General features: G+C 35.4%; 1 long non-coding RNA gene across 1 annotated transcript; it reads right to left on the bottom strand.

Moving 5' to 3' along the window:
- Positions 1-19698: 19698 nt before the first annotated feature.
- Positions 19699-23164, bottom strand: LOC114266133 (uncharacterized). Its single transcript, XR_014341151.1, has 3 exons — positions 23030-23164; positions 22357-22445; positions 19699-20223 (listed from the first exon to the last, which is right to left on the bottom strand). It is a non-coding gene; the product is annotated as an uncharacterized LOC114266133 (long non-coding RNA).
- Positions 23165-23372: the final 208 nt, after the last annotated feature.

Raw genomic sequence — 23372 nt, 5'->3', positions numbered from 1 at the left:
CTGTTTTTTGGGTTGTTGTTGATTGGTCTCTCACCAATCTCGGGTTTGTGCTAGCATATGATTGTGCTATCTCTCCGGTGCAAACCTAGTTAGGATTGTAGAGCTTTAACTATGATGCAAGTTTTGTACAACCTTGTTTTATTGATGTAAGTTCCTCATGTTTTTGGTTCTTTATTAATAAAACCTTCTTTGATGATAAAAAAAAAAAAAAATAGTAACAAAGAATAGAACTATACCACTAATGTCAATGGCCAAACATAGACAAAGTAGGAAAACCACACAGTACAATTATAACAAAAAGAACAAGTTAGAAAACAATGTTTACAAATTTGAAAATCTGCATAAACAAAATATAAAATAGCAAAAAATATTTACATGATTAATATAAAAGAAAAATAAAAAGACAAAGATATTTAAAGAAATAATGACACAACAACTAAAATCTTCTTTACTTGTAGAGAGTAAATATAATGACATGGATTTGTTGCAAAAGGATTTAATGATCACATTAGAAAAGCGTAACATAGAACAATTAATAATTGTGAACACCAACCAAGAAAAATTTTAAGTTAATGTTTCGCCTAACAAACAATACATAAAAGTTAAAAAACAAATTATGACCGAAGAAAATAAAGTACATTGCCTTAAAAAAAAAAAAAAAAAAAAAAAAAACCAATGATGCTGGCTGATCTTGACTGCAAGATTCAAAAAAAAAATCCAAAAAAAAATTTGCAAAAAATACCATATGTAGGAATGACATACAAGTGAACTCCTTACACCAAATCCTTAGACCCATCAACTAATTCAATTTTTTAACTAAAGAGAAATGGAGTCAGAGTTAAGAGGGTGATGAGAGAAGAGAAAGAATAACAAGAAGTTATAATATGCACATGAGTACTATTTGTCTTTTACTATGCCAAACCTGTTTTCATTAATATTGTCAAGAAAGAATTGTGAAAGTTGGTAATGGATCATTTATACAACATTGAAAAAACTTTTAATGTTGTCAAGCAAAAAAAAAAAAAAACTCTTTATTGATTATTATAATTTTCTTTGATTCTTATGTAATTAATATTTGTCATTTCTACAAGCACAAATCAAAACGAAGAGGGGTTGAAGATATTCCAACCAAAAAACCAGCTAAAGCAAAAGTAAAAACAAAGAAATCCATAGGCAACAATAGAAAAAAAATATATATATATATGTGTGTGTGTGTGTGAAATATATATATATATATATATGTGTGTGTGTGTGTGTGTGTGTGTGTGTGTGTGTGAAATAAAGTCATATTCAACCAACATTTGTTAGTTAAAGTCAAAATCAATAGACTCCAAAGCATACAAGTCCCCAATATATTTACTCAAGTAATAGCAATGGCAGGCATAATGGCTGTTGCTTTAGTATTGATGCTCTGTTTGAGTTGTTGTTGGTTGTTAGTATTGGGTTGTAATTTTGTATTAGGTGTGGCTATTTTATATTTGGGTGAGGTTGGGTTCTTGATTTTTGCGGTTGGTTTCTCACCAACTTTTGATGTTGTGCTAGCATATGATTGGATGATCTTATTGGTACCAACCTAGTTGGGATTGATTTAGTACGCTATGATACTTTTTGCACTCATTCCCCTTTTTTTCCCTTTTTGTTGTTTTAATCTTCTGTCTCATCAACAAAGTTTCCTTTCTTTTGCTGATAAAAGAAAAAAAAAAGTACTAACAATGGCAGGCCAAACAATCCTTTACCTAAATAGAACCAAGCTAAAAGACAAAAAAGTAAAAAAAAAAACAACAAAATACTGGAAAAAGGAAAAACCAAAAAAATTATTAAAAATGACCAACATAAACAATAAAAAGACTGAAAACCATTTTTCCAGCAAATAGTAGGAAAATAACATGCCAATAACAATATACAACAAAATAATTAACATTACCTAAGAAAACCCTTAATTTTAACCAACGGAATCACAAAAATCTATACATGAAACAAAATTAGCATAACTAAGTTTCTAGCTACAATCATAAGTGAAATTGAACGATACAAAAAAGAAGAAAAAAGAAGAAGAAGAAGAAGATAAAGTAAAGAAAAAGAAATAACAAACAACAAATATAATCTACTCAAAACACATATTAACTCAAAAGACGATTGCATCATATACTTCCATCCTTGGGCTCAATCTATGTATGCTTTTTTGCTGAATGCTGGAAACACACACACACACACACACACACACACACACACACATATATTGAACAAATAAGATCCTTGAAAAAAGGGAAAAATCATTAACAACAAATGTGTCAATGAAATCAAGGGTTTGACAACACTCTAAAAAACTATTCTAAGAATGTAGAGGGAAAAAAAAAAAAAAGAAACAACAAGAAATCTAGTGGGTGTATATTTGACCGAATAAAAGAGGAAAAAATTAGGGCTATACTATTTTTTTTAAAAAAAATTGAATGATATTACTATATTTGACTGAATAAAAGGGGAGAAAATAGGGCTATACTATTTTAAAAAAAATAAAAATTCAATGAAATCAAAATTTTAATATCCTCAAAAACTATTCTAACAAGAGAAGAGAAAGAATGAACAAGCAAGAGAAAAAAAAAAAAACCAAAAACAAAACAAAATTAGGAAATATGCATACCATAATTCACAAATACAACATCGAAATACCCTCCATAGAAGAAAACACTACAACGAATTACACTTTTGGCGACTAAAATAATTTGGTCGCCAAAAATTTCACAATAGGCAACTAAAAAGATGATTAGTCGGCGTTAGTTTAGGGTTTTGATTACTAAATATTTTTCAATCGTGGTATAGTATTTTTTGCTGACTAAAAAAGGTTGTTAGGTCCCTTATGTTATCAATTCCACGAACAAGCACTTTTTCAGTTTGTCATCTGTGTTCTGTTTTGCCATGGACCACTCGAGCGAAGAATCCTATCTCCTAGAAGTTTAGTCAATTTGCAAAAGTACTGGGAGGGTTCAATGTTCGGTCGAGCAAAGTTGTTGGTGGCTCAAGCGAAGTCACTAGTGGATTTCACGTGTATGTGACACACCCCTCGAGTGACCATTCCATAGCTCGAGCGGTGTTTGCGGCCCCTGTTTTCTATAAAACTACACGAAAGATAAAATTTAGGGCTGTATCTTCCAAAGGTTATTCTTGAGGTCTAGGGTTTCTCTTTGGAGGTTTTTTTTGCATGTTTCCTTTGATGTCTTGGTGATTTTATCTCATGATCTAAATCGTTTATATCAAAGGGTTGGTTTATCATTCAAAACAAAGAGTTCATGTTCGGTAGATTTTGAAGATCCGAATCTAAAGGCTTTGAAGGAGTTTGAAGCAACCTGTTGTCGTGGATTCAGAGTGGTGTTGTGGATTCAACATTTGACTAATCAATTCTGAGACAAAAGCGTTAGTGAAAAAGGCACAAGTTGTTGAAGGCAATTTTTCAGAGTGTATGGTAAATTGTTTGGTAATCTTGTGTATTTTCATTCTTCTTAGTGGATTGATTAGTGGCGTTTCGCCTGTGGTTTTTTTTATCACAATTGGAGGTGCTCCAACTGTGATTTTTTCCACGTAAAAATCATTTGTGTCGATTTATTAATTGTGAAACAACGATCTAAATCACTTTCGTATGTGCTAGATGATTTAGATTGTTAGTTTTGTTTGTTTGGGGATTATTACAATTAAATCTGTTTCGAATCACGAATCACTTAGATTTTTCAATTGGAATTAGAGTGGATCACTCCTTTTTTTAAAAAAAAAAAAAAACTATAGGAGTGTGATATTGTGTTAATGGATTCGATTCGCGAATCTAACTTGATCCATAGAACTCCTTTACTTGATGGAACAATCTATTCTTATTGGAAAGCTTGTATGAGGACGTTTTTAAAATCAATTGATGAGAAAGTTTGGTACTCTGTTATCTATGGGTGGAGTGAACCTATGGTTACCATCGATGGTGTTGATATTCCCAAACCAATTGATAAATGTGATACAACTGATTATCAGAATTTGAGTTGTAACTGTAAAGCGCTCAATTCTCTCTTTTGCTCCGTCACACTTGAAGAGTTTCGTCGTATTTGTACATGTAAGGTAGCAAAAGAGGCTTGGGACATTCTTGAAACTATTTACGAGGGTACCACTGTTGTTAAAAGGTTAAAATTTCAACATCTCACCTCCACTTTTGAAACCCCTTTTATGCGTGAGGATGGGACGCTTGATGATTTTTATGCTAAACTTAATGAAATCATGAATTCTTGTTTCACACTCGGTGACAAAATCCCTGAATCTAAAGTGGTTAGAAAAATATTGATGTCCTTACTCGATAAGTTCCAATCAAAAGTGACAGCTATAGAAGAGGTCCAGTATGTTGAGAACCTCAAGCTTGATCAGTTGGTTGGAAACCTACAGACTTATGAAACCCATCTGATTTCAAAGAAAAAACAAAAAGATAGTATGGCCTTTACTAGTGCTCATGAGACTGCTAAGAACCCCGATGTAGAAATTGATCTAGAGTCCGAAATGACAACTATGTTTGCTAAACAATTTTAAAAAAAATTTAAAGAAAAAAAAAAGCTGAATTTCAAGGACTCTAGCTCTAAAGATAAGGGTGTTGATAAACCCAAAGTTGTTCAACCCAAAGTTGCTCCGAAGACTGAAAAGAAGACTATGAGAGGACAAGGAGTCAAGTGCTATGAATGCCAAGGGTTTGTTCATATTGCTCTCAAATGTCCTTCAAAAAAGAACTGAAAGAAAGTCTACATAGTGACTTGGGATGATGAAAGCGGGTCAAAGCAAGAAACTGAGGAAACCGAATATTGTGATGTGATAACCCTGTTCTGTATTATGTTAATTAATCATGCTTGTGTTTGTGATTATGTGCTTAATTTAATTTGGGTACTAATTATGTGAGAGTTGTATTTTTGAAGTCATATATGTTCATCATAGGAAAACCTGTCCACTTTACCACTATAATTTGAAAATTGAAGGCTGTAGAGGCGGCAGAAATTGAAATTGACACTACCATTGTGATTTGCGCGATTTTTAGAGTCTATAGTGAAATTTGATTAAAAATTTCTTTAGATCAAAATAATTAGATTAAATTGATTAAATTAAGCATAATTAATTAACCTTAATCAAGTTTGATTAGCCAAGCATATATAAGGATCTATTTACAATTATGCTCATTCCTTTTGAGCTCATTTTTCATAACTTGGCTGAAATTACACTCTAGAGAGAGAGAGAGAGAGAGAGGGACAGTTCTAGAAAGAGAAGAAGAGGAAATTGTAGAATTGTCTCAAAACTTGAAGACTTAGAAGGCTAGGCTCAAGAATTAGCCATAATTGGAAGGATTGAAGCTTCTAAGTAAGCAAGTAAACTCTAAATTACGAGTTTAAGTTCATAAAAATGTGAATTCAAAGTGTATATGAAGTTAAATACATGAATTAAGCTAAGTTTAGTAAATTTGAGATCATTAGATGCATGCATGTAAGAATTGGCCATAATTTTGCATAATTGAATGTAAACCATGTTGATTATGTTATATTGAGGGTTGTTTGATACATGCATTTAAGAATTTTCATATATTGAAGCTTAATTTCAAGCCTTGAAGCTTGTCTATACAAGATACAAAACATAGAATGTGTATATATAAAGTTTACGGTTTAAAATTTGTTAAATCCATGGAATTTTGAACTATGGTTGAAGTTATCTTCAAATATATGTTTTTGGGAGTGTTCTTGCATATTTGAGTGAGTTATGCATGAAATTGGACCTTTGGAAATGTGTTTTGAGCGTCAAACACAATTCTGAAAATTCTAGAATTCGACATGTCCGCTAGAACGAAGAAAGCCTTGCTCGAGCGTAAAAATCAAGCTCCTAGAAGCTTTACAAAGAATTGCATGGTAGCTCGAGCGGCATACCTTGTGCTCAAACGAACCCTGTTTTGCAAGACTCATCGCTCAAGCAACAGAAATCTCAGTTGAGGGTAAAAATCATGGAACCAGTACTTGTATAGAGTTTTACAGACTGCTCAAGCGACCAAAGCTGCGCTCGAGTGGAGTGCCTTGTTTCAGAAAAATTGAAAAGTCATTTCATGTTTCATGTTCCATTTTCCGTTCTCTTTCATTTCTAAGCACTCTTAGGCATGCATTGAGCATTGTAAATGAACTAAAGGAATAAAAAGGAGGCCTAAGAGAAATAAACAAGTTAAGAATGGATTGAATTGCTTGTGACCCAATGTGTATGGTCAAGCGCGAGAGCAAATCCATTGACAGAACACTGTGAGTAATATCTCAGTAAAGATATTTTCAAATATGTTATTTTCCAAATGCTACTTCTATATGAGCTTCATGGATTTGTTGGTTTGAATTATGAATGAGTATTCGATATGCCTAATTTTTGTATAAGGCTCTGCAAAGAACATGATTTGGGCCCAAGGCTGTTTGATATGTATGAATTGAGCCTGAGGTCGTTTGATACATTTGATATGTATGAATTGGGCCTGAGGCCATTTGCTACGTTGGAATATTTTGATGGGCCAAAGGCCGTTTGAATATGAATGTAATGGGCCAAAGACTGTTTGAATAAAAGCTGATCATGATCATGAATATGAAATGCACATAAATATGGATATGGAAAATAATGGGCCCGAGGCCGTTTGATACGTTTGAAGTATTTAAATTGGTCCCGAGGTTGTCTGATGAATCTAACAAAGTTATGTAATGGGCTCGAGATTGTTTGATATGTTCAATAAGGATCTAAAATGAGCCTGATGTCGTTTGACGTGTACAACAAAAGCACAGAATAGGCCTAAGGCCATTTGTATATGAAATTACGGGTTTGATGTACTAAATACAAACCTTATTCATATAATCCCTTTACTTTGGTATTATTTACTGAACTTTCGCTCACTCTTATTTATATGTATGTAGGAGCAAAGAAATGTCCAACCTCAGCCTCAGTGAATAATGTGAGAGAAATCCAAGTTTTGTGGAGTCAGCCCGGGTGTCTCATGCACGAGACTTTGTTTTTATTATTTTGTTTTACTCGTTTGTTACCTTGGTGGTCCCGTTGGATCATCTACGTATATGAGCTTTCAATTTGACTAGCTACGTGCATAAAAGTTCCTGGATGTACAAGATGTTAACTCTATTTATATGGTGTGAGTTATTATGGAATGCGTATGAAATGTTTTTTATATGCCATATAAGCACAGCTCATTGGACAAAATTTTTAAGGTTGTTTCCTCTTTGGCCCCTTTAATACTATTAAGATACGTTTGATCTTGTGTGAGGCCGTAGGTAATCTTATGATTACTGATCGGTTATGACCTTAATCTACAGGGCCAAGTTTAGGACATGACAGGTGAAGACAAAAATAATACCTATTCTATTCTAGCATCACTCAATCAACTCCCAAGCTAGTTGAGTTTGCTTGTGGGCCTAATCTGCATCGTGCTCCTACTTTTGATGGGAGTAATTATCCTTACTAGAAGTGTAGAATGAGAGTTTATCTCAGAGCTTGGGATTTTGAAGGTTGGCGCACAATTGAGGAAAATGTTGAAGCACTACTTATGATTGATCCGGACACCAATCAAAAGGTTGCTATGTCGACTGAAGAATGGAGTGATGTTGAAAGGGCTGACAAGGAGAGCAGTGAAAGAATTCTGAACACCATTCGAAAAGCACTTTCTGAAGGAGAACAAGATCAGATCTCTCATTTCAAGAATGCCAAAGATGCATGGGTTGTTCTTATGCAATTCCATGAAAGAACAGAGTCATCTTCACAGCCATCCAGTAATACCCACATCAGTGCCTTAGTCGCTCGACTGGATGCTCTCGAGGAAAAAGAAGAACAAAAAGAAGATAATGAAACTTTAGAGGATAATGATGAGATAGATGGTGAAGAACTTCAACAGGCTTATGAAAAGCTATACAACAAATCTCTAAACTTATCCAAGTGTAATGACAAACTCACTATCAAACTCAAAGCATGTGAAAGTGAGAATGTCATGTTAAATGAGGAGATTTCTGCAGCTAGAAAGGATGTCATCAAGATCTCAAGTGATAGACAAGCTCTCTATGCAAAGTTTCTGACCTGTGAGACCGAGAGGAATGAACTTCTAAAAATCTATGTCACATATGCAAAGTTTCTGACCTGTGAGACCAAACACAGTTGAGTTTGCTCGTGGGCCTAATCTGCATCATGCTCCTACTTTTGATGGGAGTAATTATCCTTACTAGAAGTGTAGAATGAGAGTTTATCTCAGAGCTTGGGATCTTAAAGGTTGGCGCACAATTGAGGAAAATGTTAAAGCACCGCTTATGATTGATCTGGACACCAATCAAAAGGTTGCTAAGTCGACTGAAGAATGGAGTGATGTTAAAAGGGCTTGACAAGGAGAGTAGTGAAAGAATTCTGAACACCATTCGAAAAGCACTTTCTGAAGGAGAACAAGATCAGATCTCTCATTTCAAGAATGCCAAAGATGCATGGGTTGTTCTTATGCAATTCCATGAAAGAACAGAGTCATCTTCACAGCCATCCAGTAATACCCACATCAGTGCCTTAGTCGCTCAACTGGATGCTCTCGAGGAGAAAGAAGAACAAAAAGGAGATAATGAAACTTTAGAGGATAATGATGAGATAGATGGTGAAGAACTTCAACAGGCTTATGAAAAGCTATACAACAAATTTCTAAACTTATCCAACTGTAATGACAAACTCACTATCAAACTCAAAGCATGTGAAAGTGAGAATGTCATGTTAAAGGAGGAGATTTCTGCAGCTAGAAAGGATGTCATCAAGATCTCAAGTGATAGACAAGCTCTCTGTGCAAAGTTTCTGACCTGTGAGACCGAGATGAATGAATTTTTGAAAATCTATGCCACATATGCAAAGTTTCTGACCTGTGAGACCAAGCTGGTTGAGTTTGCTCGTAGGCCTAATCTGCATCATGCTCCTACTTTTGATGGGAGTAATTATCCGTACTAGAAGTGTAGAATGAGAGTTTATCTTAGAGCTTGGGATCTTGAAGGTTGGCGCGCAATTGAGGAAAATGTTGAAGCACTACTTATGATTGATCCGGACACCAATCAAAAGGTTGCTAAGTCAATTGAAGAATGGAGTGATGTTGAAAGGGCTGACATGGAAAGCAATGAAAGAATTCTGAACACCATCCAAAAAGCACTTTTTGAAGGAGAACAAGATCAGATCTCTCATTGCCAGAATGCCAAAGATACATGGGTTGTTCTTATGCAATTCCATGAAAGAACAGTCATCTTCACAGCCATCCAGTAATACCCACATCAGTGCCTTAGTAGCTCCACTAGATGCTCTCGAGGAGAAAGAAGAACAAAAAGAAGATAATGAAACTTTAGAGGATAATGATGAGATAGATGGTGAAGAACTTCAACAGGCATATGAAAAGCTATACAACAAATCTCTAAACTTATCCAAGTGTAATGACAAACTCACTATCAAACTCAAAGCATGTGAAAGTGAGAATGTCATGTTAAAGGAGGAGATTTCTGCAGCTAGAAAGGATGTCATCAAGATCTCAAGTGATAGATAAGCTCTCTGTGCAAAGTTTTTGACCTGTGAGACCGAGAGGAATGAACTTCTGAAAACCTAAGCCACATATGCAAAGTTTCTGACTTGTGAGACCAAGCTGGTTGAGTTTGCTCGTGGGCCTAATCTGCATCGTGCTCCTACTTTTGATGGGAGTAATTACCTGTACTAGAAGTGTAGAATGAGAGTTTATCTTAGAGCTTGGGATCTTAAAGGTTGGCACACAATTGAGGAAAATGTTAAAGCACTGCTTATGATTGATCCGGACACCAATCAAAAGGTTGCTAAGTCGACTGAAGAATGGAGTGATGTTGAAAGGGCTGACAAGGAGAGCAGTGAAAGAATTCTGAACACTATTCGAAAAGCACTTTCTGAAGGAGAACAAGATCAGATCTCTTATTTCAAGAATGCCAAAGATGCATGGGTTGTTCTTATGCAATTCCATGAAAGAACAGAGTCATCTTCACAGCCATCCAGTAATACCCACATCAGTGCCTTAGTCGCTCGACTGGATGCTCTCGAGGAGAAAGAAGAACAAAAAGAAGATAATGAAACTTTAGAGGATAATGATGAGATAGATGGTGAAGAACTTCAACAGGCTTATGAAAAGCTATACAACAAATCTCTAAACTTATCCAACTATAATGACAAACTCACTATCAAACTCAAAACATGTGAAAGTGAGAATGTCATGTTAAAGGAGGAGATTTCTGCAGCTAGAAAGGATGTCATCAAGATCTCAAGTGATAGACAAGCTCTCTGTGTAAAGTTTCTGACCTGTGAGACCAAGATGAATGAATTTCTGAAAATCTATGCCACATATGCAAAGTTTCTGACCTATGAGACCAAGCTGGTTGAGTTTGCTTATGGGCCTAATCTGCATCATGCTCCTACTTTTGATGGGAGTAATTATCCGTATGAGAAGTGTAGAATGAGAATTTATCTTAGAGCTTGGGATCTTGAAGGTTGGCACACAATTGAGGAAAATGTTGAAGCACCGCTTATGATTGATCCGGACACCAATCAAAAGGTTGCTAAGTCAACTGAAGAATGGAGTGATGTTAAAAGGGATGACATGGAGAGCAGTGAAAGAATTCTGAACACCATCCGAAAAGTACTTTCTGAAGAAGAACAAGATCAGATCTCTCATTGCAAGAATGCCAAAGATGCATGGGCTGTTCTTATGCTATTCCATGAAAGAACAGAGTCATCTTCACAGCCATCCAGTAATACCCACATCAGTGCCTTAGTCGCTCGACTGGATGCTCTCGAGGAGAAAGAAGAACAAAAAAAATAATGAAACTTTAGAGGATAATGATGAGATAAATGGTGAAGAACTTCTACAGGCTTATGAAAAGCTATACAACAAATCTCTAAACTTATCCTAGTGTAATGACAAACTCACTATCAAACTCAAAACATGTGAAAGTGAGAATGTCATATTAAAGGAGGAGATTTCTGCAGCTAGAAAGAATGTCATCAAGATCTCAAGTGATAGACAAGCTCTCTGTGCAAAGTTTTTGACCTGTGAGACCGAGAGGAATGAACTTCTGAAAATCTATGCCACAATTGAAAAGAAAATTGAAACTCTCGAGATGTCTCAAGTTACCTTAGAAGAGCTTCTCAATCAGAATGAAGAATAACTCAAAAATACTAGAACCACAATTGATATATGGAACAGAGGATCAAAGACACTTGAAGACATCATTAGGGTCTCAACAAATGGGTGGTGACAAAAGTGGGATAGGCTACGATGATGTAACATAGAAAAAAGGAAAGGCGCTTACAACCCAAGCCAAGGGAAAGCTGAAGATCCAACAGGATGACAAATCTCTCCATTAACCTAAAGGCGGTTTGACTAAACAAAGATAGGTAAAACCTATTTTTATTTGTCATCATTGCGGTAGGTATGGCCACGTTCGCTCTTATTGTTTTGAGTTATTTGGTAGAGTCTCCCAAAAAGTCAGAAATTCTAATATTTCAAGTGTTAGGAGACAACCTTACATGCCTATGCGGAATAACAGGATTCATAATGCTCTGCACAATGCTAAGACATTTACCAAGAATTCCAGTGCCCTTTTGTGAAGACCAAAAAGTTATGGGTAAGAAAGAGTGACCTTATTTGTTTTGTTGTTCACACTGCGCTGAAAGCACGTGGCTTACACATGTGGTACCTTGATAGTGGGTGTTATCGTCAAATGTCAGGTGATAAATCTTACTTCACATCTCTTGAGAAATATGAAGGAGGAATTGATACCTTTGGGGATGATGGCACCTCTAGTCATTGGAAAGGGCTCTATAAGTGTATCCGGTCTTCCTACTCTGGAGCATGCTAATCTTTTGAGTATCAGTCAAATGTGTGACTCATATCATGAAGTATTATTTTCAAAAAATAAATGCAAAATTTTGGACAAAAAAGGAAATACTGTCATGCATAGGTTTTACACATCTGATAACTGCTATGGGATTGTTACTACTAATACTCTCACTTGTCACTCGGTCGTCATGAGTAATCTTGACTTATGGCAAGTCACATGAATTTCAAAGACCTAGCTAAGATAGCCAACAAAGATATTGCGAGTGGAGTGCCCAAAATGGGTAAGATTGTAAATCAAGTGTGTGGGCCATGTCAATTTGGGAAGCAAATGCGAGCCCCTTATAAGAAGGTGAATAGCTTAACAACCAAGTGTCCTCTTGAGCTTGTTCATATAGATCTTATGGGACCCACTCATACTGAAAGCATTGGAGGTAAAATATATATATTTTTAATTGTTGATGATTATACTCGTTTCACATGAGTTAATTTTTTAAGAAAAAAAATCTGATACGTTTGATGCTTTCAAATCCTTAGTCCATAAAATCTAAAATGAACAGGGTGTTTCTATCGGGCACATGATAAGAATCCGAACTGATCATGGTCGTGAATTTGAGAATAGCTCGTTTTTGGATTTTTGTGATATGAATGGCATTAAGCATGAATTTTTTGCACCCATTACTTCACAGTAAAATGGAGTTGTTGAGACGAAAAACAAAGTTGTTAAAGAAATGGCTAGGGTCATGTTCCTTAGTAAGAAAGGTCCTCCCAAATTTTGGGCTAAAACCTTAAATACCGCTGTTTATGTGGTAAATTGTATGTATTTAAGACACAACACATTACAAACTCCATATGAACTTTCAAAGGGTTGAAACCTAATGTAAAATACTTCAAAAATTTTGGGAGTAAGTGTTATATTTTAAAAGATAGAGAGCATTTGGCCAAATTTGACTCCCATAGTGATGAAGGTATTTTTCTAGGGTATTCAACCACAAGCAGAGCATTTCGTGTTTATAAACTTCGTACTTTATCTATAATGGAATCTATCAATGTAGAGATAACCCGATCTCAAGTCTATCTTAGAGAAAAAACAAGAACCCTTCAACTGATCAAACAAGTTATCTATACGAGGTAGTAGGTATTTACTCTTAACAATTACCCGGTTTAACTTCCGTTAATCGATACAAAGTCGCAATGTACCATCCTTCTTCTCAGCAAAGAGAGCCGGTGTTTCCCAAGGCGAAGTACTAGGGCAGATAAAACCCTTATCTAATAATTCTTGGAGTTGAACCTTTAACTCACTTAACTCGGTGGGAGCAAATCTCTATGGTGCCATAGAAATCGAAGCTGTGCCAAGCACTAAATCAATAAAGAACTTAATCTCACAGTGAGGTGGAAAACTAGTGAGATCCTTAGGGAAGATGTCCGGCTATTCTCAAACTACCCCCGGTAACTCAACTTGGACCACATCACTCTCAACCCGCAAGAATGTAGCAAGAAGGAGACTAAGCTCACCCCTGGTCCAACATAACCTCTCCACCAACCGGTGACTCTACCCTGAGTAGAGATGCTAACTAAGTCACTTCTAACCCCGATGCCGATACAAATGCAAATGAGATAAAAGAATTGGATGCACTTGTATCAATCAACACATTGGCAATAGAATTACTTAACAAGAAGTTACCTCTCACTACCGAAAGTGCTGGCACTACATCTGGTGTGGTAACAGCATACACACGCCTTATAGGTCTCTACTCTACCTGCTCACTTATCGGAGCATAAGTCTGATACACAGATTGAGCCAAAAGGGCCCCCTGATTGGCCCTCGAGGCCTGTACTGATTGGGTAGACTGATGGCTCTGTGTCTGCCTCGAACTAGACGCACCAGGTGTGTCATCCAACTGAGGACAAAACCTTTTCACCTGCCCTGACTACCCACACTGAAAACAAGTAGGCAACTGCCCTCTTCCCTGACTCTAGCTTTGAGAGAGAGCCAAAGACGGTGTAGACTATTGCCATCCTCCTCTCTGCGGGCAAGTTGGAGACTTGTGGCCCAACTGGCCACACTTAAAACAAGTGAAGCCTCACTGATTACCTTTCCCTGAACCCGAACTTGGCACTGGAAAGGTAGATCTAGACTGTGCTGCCTGGGACTGCTGTGGATTAGGATCCCTCTGCCTCTTATTGTCCCAATTCTCCCCCTGAACCTCTTGACTCCTCTGCTTGGAGTCTCTCATCCTCTCATTCTCAGTCTGAATCACGGTCTCTAAGTGAGCTGCCGCCTCCACAAGACAACCGTAATCCCTAATCATGTATGTAGCCACCTTGAAAATAAGTCCGGTCCTCAACCTCTTCTCAAATTCCAAGCAATGATGTTTCTCTATCACCACAAGCTCGGGTGCAAACCTAGACAAACTAGTGAAGGTAGCTTTAAACTCTGCCACCTGTGTGTTAAGCTATTTAAGCTTCAAGAGCTGCTCCATCAACTTCTCCCTAATAGTGGGAGGCAAAAACTTGCCTTGGAAGGTGTTGACAAAAGTCTCCCAAGTCACTCTGATGCATCCCTACGCAAACTTCCACCACTAACCCCCATCTTCCTTCAGTTGGAAGGATGCCAAGGACTCTCTTAAGCCATCATCCTCGATGCCAAGCATCTGGAATGTCTTCACCATCTGCTCGAGCCATTCGTTCGCTTTCAAAGGCTCTTTAGGATTCCCTAAAAACTCATCCAGATTCGATCAAAAGAACTCACTTTTTAAGAAAGATGGCCCTGTCTCCGTTACTTGGGCCTGGACTTGATTCTCAGCTCTGAGAATGTCCATGGATTCCCACAAAGCTCCGGCCATTTCTCTGGGCAAAGCGCCCATAGCCTGCTGACCAACCAGTTCGGCCACATTGGCCTGGCCAACCCTTTCCTTCTACACCAAAATTTCATTCGGTAATGGCACCTCCTGTCGTCTAGGCCTGCCACGCCTACTACCGCCACGTCCACTTTCTAACATCCTAATAAAGGTAACACTAGAAATTAGCACATTTACAAATGTGCCGAAGCTAACTCACTGACATCCTACTACAATGGACAACAATTAGTTCACTCCACATAAGCACATAATCACATAAATACATATGAATTTTCTTTCTAGATAATGATTGTCCCGCGACGTTGCCAGAGTTTCAATTAGAAATAGTAATGATCAAGTGCTCTTCTAATAGGACTTTTAGAAACTCGTAGACTCAATCGATATCTTAGAAATTAAATCGCATACCCATATAATCACATAAGCATGTTATTACATAGCATACCATACATACAAATATCTCTAGCAAGCAAGATAAACCCATTACGGTAAGAACCACTTCCCACGTACCCAAAGTATTCAAACCTGGTACGCTCTAATACTAAGTTGTAATGCCCCGAAATAAATGACAATAACCCATATAACATGTTAGTTAAATAACAACACATGAGGAAATAATTATCTTCCATTAATCCCAATTACTTGCACAAAAAGGGGTAACATATGTAGGTATACATTCACAAGTCTAACCTTGAATCTATAGCATATGTTACATGATAAGGAAATAGAATGAAAGTTGAACAAATAAGGAATGCCCTAAAGGTTTGCAGCTTTCCAAGACAGTACTTGGTTACAACAAAATGGATTTAAATTCAATACAATTAAAACCCTAGGCTTGTACAAAATAAATAAAACAAAACAACCAAAATGAAGCTCTTGTTTCTAAGTCCTCCCAAGCTATTGCCTTGGTGGAGGCATATCATTAGCACCTGAAAATGGTTTTCCTACATAGGGTGAGCCAAAGCCTAGTAGAAATAATCCAACACAATATATGAATCTTAACAAAGATATAAGGTGATATGCATATGCAATGCTAATGCCAAAATATTTTATATTATTTTCCCAAAACCATGCCATGCCAAGGTTATCACAATTATGAAATCATTTCTTTTACAATAGAAAACAAGGTAGTGAATCACACTTTAGGAAATCTCAAAACAGTTCCAATGTACAAATATGAAATATTGCCAGGTGCAAATGGATGAGACAATAGTTTCAATTTTTCTAATTCTCATGCAATTTCTACAACAATCATAGTTATCCTCCACCGATAGCCCAAAACAGATATTTCTAAACATATAAACAATTTTCAATAAAGATAAACTTTTCAAATTTCAAGATGTGAGTGATAATACATATCCAACTCCACCATCCTCATCAATATCAACCCAATTCCACATTTCCAACATCAATTTCATTTATCCTTTCAAAGTCAACATTTGATATATTTAAGGTAAAACCCCAATTTGTTTATAAACCAATTTCAATGGTAAAAAAATCCACTAATTCATGATAACTCAATAATAAATACATTCTCTTAATCATTTCTAAAAAGGCATTTGAGAACTTCTCTTTTGGAATCAAGCTAAACCCTAGGTTTGTCCTAAAATTCCTCCAAATCCCAATGTTGTTTTATAAAGACAAATACCTAAGTTAAAAATCATAAAAACAAATGTGGAGAATCCTTACCTCAGGCTTAGAAGATGAGAGAAAGAGTTAAAGAACTTCAACAACGCCCAAACCCAACTTCATTCGGATCAAAAGGAAGCTCACGGCGTGTTCTACCTTTTTAACAAAAGGACATGGGTGAAGAACTCAAAGGATCTAGATATATTTGTAGAGAGAAGTAGAGTTTTAGAGAGAGAGAGGGGGTGTAGATCTAGGGCTTTTAGAATGTTTAGAGAGAAAGAGAGAGAAATGAAAAAAATGACATAAAAGTGGCTTTTTACGAACTGATATACGTGCAGATCGCTCGAGTGCAAGAAGTGTTGCTCGTGTGACCAAACACAATGAGTTACATCGCTTGAGCGCAAAAAGCTTCGCTCGAGCGAAGAATACTAACTCCCAGAAGTTTTACAGACAAAAGACCACTGCTCGAGCTCAAGAAATATCGCTCGAGCCAACACCGCTCGAGCACAAAAAGCTTCTCTTAAGCGAAGAATACCACCTCCTAATAGTTTTGCAGACCAGAAAAAGTACTGAGAGTTCACAAAGGCCACTTAAGTACAAGAAGTGTCGCTAAAGCGAAGAATACCACCTCCTAATAGTTTTGCAGACCTACAAAAGTACTAAGAGTTCACAAAGACCGCTCGAGTGCAATAAGTGTCGCTTGAGAAAAAAGAAAAAATTTGGGCAACAACAGTTTAGAAAAACAAGCTACCAACTTGTTCCAAATGCAACCAACACATCCCAATAGCTAAACTCAAAGAGAATTAAGAGGAAACAAGACGTGAACAACTATATCAGACAATGAAATCCGGATTCAAAACATCAAATGGGTCAGGTCTAAACCAGAATCGCTATAAAGCAAACGCAGAAAAGAAGAACGAAAATTAGATTATAAAACCAAATAGAGGACTTGTCTATTTATCGGAGAACTGTTGGCTTTTCAGAACAGACTTCAATAAGTAAAAAACCTGTTTAGAACAAAATTGAACAGGTAAAAACCTGTTCGGACATATTTGAATAGAAAAAACTTGTTCGGGTTGAATTTAAACAAGTAAGAACCTATTCGGTTTGGATGAATAGGTACATTGGACCAAACTACTAACGTTCAGAAACGTTGCGGTCAATTTGGAATTAATTTTGAATTTCAAACCGAAATTCAAATTCCAAACAGTAAGAACTTAATTTTAGAAAAATAAAATTCAAATGTTTTTAGCCTAAAAAAGATAAGCATTGGGCCAGACAAGCCCAACCTAATCTCACACCACACACCCGCGCCCAAGCCCAACGTAGCTTAGCCTACCCACCAATCTGGATTGTAGCAGTGGCGTGTGTATGCTTGTTTTGGGTCTAATGGGTCTAGCCCACTTTACTCATAACCTCACCCTTTTACAAAACTTGGGTACCCCTTGGGGCATTCCCCAAGATGCAAACCCAAGGTTAATAAACCCATACCAAGTTTTCTTATCAAAGTAATGTGGGGCAAACCTTATCTCCATTATTTATGGAAATTTCACCAAAACACCATTTTCATAAAGCTCATTTTGGCGTCGATTTCCCATTCACCCGATAATTGTTTTGAGCAGCTAAATATACGACGTGAATCATTAAGGCCTCGTTTGGGAACAGGCTAATTTAGTAACTTTTTGGCTATTTGGCTAAAAAGGTAGGTAAAAAAAACTTGTATGTTTGGGATGACTTTTTGGCTAATTACGAAAAGATGTGCAAAAAGTAGAGAGAAAAGAGAATTTTTGACTTTTTGGTATGGGTTGCTGGCTTTTTGGCTAATTTAGTAACTTTTTGGCTAATTGGCTAAAATAGCCTCTTGCCAAACAAGGCCTAAGCGACAAAGAACGCGTTGCCACATGGACCCGCCAACTTTAGCGCATGGGTCCTACTTAAAAAATAGACCAAAGTTTAAGATTTTTTTTTTTTCCCAAACCATTTCTTACAAAAACAAAATAGTTGTATAGTAGATTATTTGTTTTGTTTTTGTTTTTAAATTTTTAATTTTTATAGTGGAAGATTTGGTTTGGTTTGGTTTTGTTTCAACATATCATTTTCGATTCAATATATCAGACTTTTTTTTTTCTTTGTTATTTATTTATTTATTCTTTAGAACCTCTTTCTTTGTTACTATTGTTGTTGTTGATGTTGATGATTGCAATAGATACACAAAAATGTGATGACACAGATTTTCAACAGATAGTATTTCAACATATAAGAACAAAGAGAAACTCACATAATTTGAACAGATAAATAGAGAAGCCCATGAACATAGATTCTCAACAGATAGTGTTTAAAAAGATAAGAACAAAGAGAAACCCACAAAATTGGAATAGATAGAGAGAGAAACCCATAGAATTTGAATAGATGGGGAAAATAATTAAATAGATAAAGAAAAAAGTTCAACAGATAGATATAAATTTGAACAGATAGTCAAAAAAAATTTAAACATGTAGATATAAATTTGAACAGATAGTCAACAAAAGTCAACATATAAATTAAGAAGTGAAATTGAAAACAAAATGTCCCTTAAAACAAACAAAATGACTTATTACCAAACTAAACTTAATGTTTTATATCCTCCTTAGCTTGAGCTTTTCAACAACTTTTTCTATAAGACTCGTCACTAAATACCCTTAAAACTAAAAATATCAAACTTAGATAATAAATGTATTCTAGTGCTCGTGTTGTGCATAGAGTGTGCCCTTATTTTTGGAAAACTTATTGTGATGTCATTGATAGTTGAAATGCTTATTATTAGGAGGATCCATCATTAAATATTCAAATGAGTAATGTTATATCTATTGAATTTTGGCTTGTACGAATCGCATGAATTTGTATGTGTTGGTAGTCCGACAACAAGAATGACAGTCGCGATTAACAAAGATGACACCATAGTTGACAAGGGTTGTATCGGTTATCCGAGTGATCGTCCAGACAATCAACCGACATACACAAATTCAAGCGATTCAAACAAACTCAAATTTAGTGGATGAATCACTTTTGTATTCAAATTATGAAGAAATCTCATTCCAGAAATGACTTCACAATTATTTTTAAATTTATTAGTTACAATGACAAATATTGTGATTTAAAATGAAAAGTTCTCCAATTATCATCAAGTCATTTTGTATAAAAACATTTTTATTGGTCCCATTTCTCACATCTAAACGTGGGATTTACTGAGGGGTCGTTTGTTAATATTTTTTTTCTTGTTTTCTATTTTTGTTTTTTCATTTTTTTTTTTGAAACCTGGAAATTGAAAACAAAACTTGTTTGGTATTTTATTTTTGTTTAAAAAAAAATGAAATTGATTCAAATTTTTCAAAATTTTTGAAAACACAAAAAATGTGTTTTCACTTGTTTTAAAATAAGTTTTCACTTTCTCCTCTCACATACCACCTTCGGCCACTACCCACCGTTACCACCAACCACCAGCCACCACCTTCGTTGCCGCCAGTGGGTGGCAACACTTCGGTAGGTGGGTCCTTTTTTATCCTTCCAGTCACCTCGTGTCCTCCAACAACATCTGACCACTATCTCCAACGGGAACTGTCACGACCCGTTCCCCATACCCAAGGGTTAGGCATCGTGATGGCCAGTAACTGAAGTTACCTCCGGCCAATTCTTTAAACAAATTAATAAACGCAAGCGGAAGAAATATTTAAATAAGGGTACTAAAATAATTATTGGAGCTTCTATTTTTATTACAAAAGGTATTGACCAAAAATGTCGATTTTTACATTAAAAAAATACACCAATAAAAGTGCTTTGTGCCTACCCCACGCGCTGGTCTCGACATGTCACCTGAAAGTGGTAAAAAAACTATAAGCTCATGGCAGAGTGAGAAATATTATACTAAGAGTATAAGGCATAAAATTCACCATGGATAATTAGTTGAGCCAAAAAGAGCTTGTTACATATAATACGAAAATCATTTGATATATAACATGTAATACGAAAATTACTATAACCATAACCACGGTACATCACTAAGTGCCAAGCACTACACTAGTCAATGGATCCACGACAAACACTGGACCACAAAGTGGTCAATCACTAAGCCCATGGTTATTTAAGTCCCCCAAGGCATGGGACCCACTAAGCCAATGGTTATTTAAGTCCTCCAAGGCATGGGACTCACTAAGCCAATGGTTATTTAAGTCCCCCACGGCATGGGACTCCCGTGGTGGTACTTACAAAATATATTTTCATATAAGGTCACAGCCAAATATTCTTTAAGAGTAAAACAAACACATCCATGGGTTTCCTTTTTCACAAATAGGGTTCAGAAGATAAACCACATAACTGAAATTCTTATAAAACATAACTTTTATAAATATATTAATAAAACATAACTTTTATAAAATAGATTTTGGTAAGTCAAAACATAAGTAAAATACATTTTGGTGACTCAAGATATAATATAACTCACCTTAACTTTAATACCTCACTCTTCCTTTACACTATCAAATACCTTTTAGCGTCCACTATTCTTTCCTTCCTGTCCTCTCTTTTCTTTCCTTTCTTTCTTCTCTCTTCTCTCTTTCTTTTCTTCTCTTTATTTCTGTTTCTTCTTCTCCAGGTTGATCAATCGTCCTAATTATAGGGACGAAACCCAATCCCTAACCAACAGGTGTCCAGCCACGCGTCTCTATCCAGATTCGCCATTAATATATATAGATTCAATCTTATCCTAAATAAATATTTAAGATAATTACCCTTTGATCCAATATTTTAATATAATTATATAAATTAATTAATTCTTAATTGAATTACACATTATCACATACCAACATAAAATTAATTATTTATTTTATTATTATGTCCATTATTATTATTATTATTTATATTTTGACCCTTAAACTTTTAATAATTATATTATTTTACAAAATTACGCATAATAATATATAATTTATTATATATTTTCCGAACTGAGATTAAATAATATTAGTATAAATTCTACAGAATAATTAGAAATCTGGGTCGTCACAATCTTCCCTCCTTTTAAAATTTCGTCCTCGAAATTTGCCATAAGTGTAAGTTATCCGCTGCGCACTCTGATAAATACATATTAGATGATTAATCTGATAGAAAATAGTATCTCAAAAAAATTTTTACCAAAAATAACTCACGGTCTAGTTGTCAAAAATTGGTTTGGGCCAAAATGAGAAATAGGGAGCGACTTTAAAAACTTTTCACTCGTTTTGTTTTCGATAAAAAAAAATTAAAAAAATAAAATAAAGTGAGAATACAATGACAGAATCATATACAGGAGATGAACTTTTCATTGATGGAAAATAATTTCAAAATTAGTTTCTTTATAATTTGAACCCACTTTTAAAAACATCAAAATAATTTTTTTTTTCAATACTGAACTGAAAATTATATATATATATATATATATATTTAATTATATTATAATTTTAGTGGTGCTTGAGTCCGACATCCTTCTTTTCTTGTCATTCTTTTACTATAACAAATAGAAATTATGTCTAAAATCCTTCACAAATTAGGCACACTAAAAAAAAATTTATTATATATATATAATCATATAAAATTATAATATAATTAAATCGACAAACAAAATATAATAATTCAGTACTAATTACCCGTTATCTCACTGCTTAAACGTGCGCGTGTCCTATGCTCCAATGATGATTTTTTTTTTTTTTTTTTTTTTAATAAACCATTGCTCTGATACCATTTGTCACGACCCGCTCCCCGTACCCAAGGGTTAAGTATCGTGATGGCCAGTAACCGAGGTTACCTCCGGCCAAATCTTTAAACAAATTAATAAACGCAAGCGAAAGAAATATTTAAATAAGGGTACTAAAATAATCATTGGAGCTTCTATTTTTATTACAAAAGATATTGACCAAAAATGCCGATTTTTACATAAAAAAAAAAATACATCAATAAAAGGTGCTTTGTGCCTACCCCACGCGCTGGTCTCGACATGTCACCTGAAAGTGGTAAAAAAACTATAAGCTCATGGCAGAGTGAGAAATATGGTCCCGACATGTCACCTGAAAGTGGTAAGAAACTATAAGCTCATGGCAGAGTGAGAAATATTATACCAAGAGTATAAGGCATAAAATTCACCATGGATAATTAGTTAGGCAAAAAAGAGTTTGATACATAACATGCATAATAAGGAAATCATTTGACGTATAACATGTAATACAGATATCACTATACAGCCATAACCACGGTACATCACTAAGTGCCAAGCACTACACTGGTCAATGGATCCACGACAAACACTGGATCACAAAGTGGTCAATCACTAAGCCTATGGTTATTGAAGTCCCCCAAGGCATGGGACTCACTAAGTCAATGATTATTTAAGTCCCCCAAGGCATGGGACTCCCGTGGTGGTACTTATAAAACATATTTTCATATAAGGTCATAATCAAATATTCTTCAAAATATAAACAGACATATCCATAGGTTTCATTTTAAGCAAATAGGGTTTAGAAATAAAACCACGTTACTGAAACCTTTATAAAACATAACTTTTATTAAAAACATAACTTGTATAAAATAGATTTTGGTAAGTCAAAACATAAGTAAAATACATTTTGGTGACTCAAGGTATAATAAAACTCACCTTAACTTTAATACCTCACTCTTCCTTCACACTATCAAATACCCTTTTAGCTTCCACTATTCTTTCCTCCCTTTCTTCTCTTTTCTTTCCTTTCTTTCTTCTTTCTTCTCTCTTTCTTTTCTTCTCTTTTCTTTTCTGTTTCTTCTTCTCCAGGTTGATCAATCGTCCTAATTATAGGGACGAAACCCAATCCCTAACCAACAGGTGTCCAGCCACGCGTCTCTCTCCAGATTGGCCATTAATATATATTGATTCAATCTTATCCTAAATAAATATTTAAGATAATTACCCTTTGACCTAATATTTTAATATAATTATATAAATTAATTAATTCTTAATTGAA

The sequence above is a fragment of the Camellia sinensis genome, chromosome 9, assembly GCF_055761805.1.
Source record: "Camellia sinensis isolate YWXY chromosome 9, ASM5576180v1, whole genome shotgun sequence".
NCBI classification, from domain to species: domain Eukaryota; kingdom Viridiplantae; phylum Streptophyta; class Magnoliopsida; order Ericales; family Theaceae; genus Camellia; species Camellia sinensis.
This window is presented reverse-complemented; position numbering and strand designations above follow the sequence as displayed.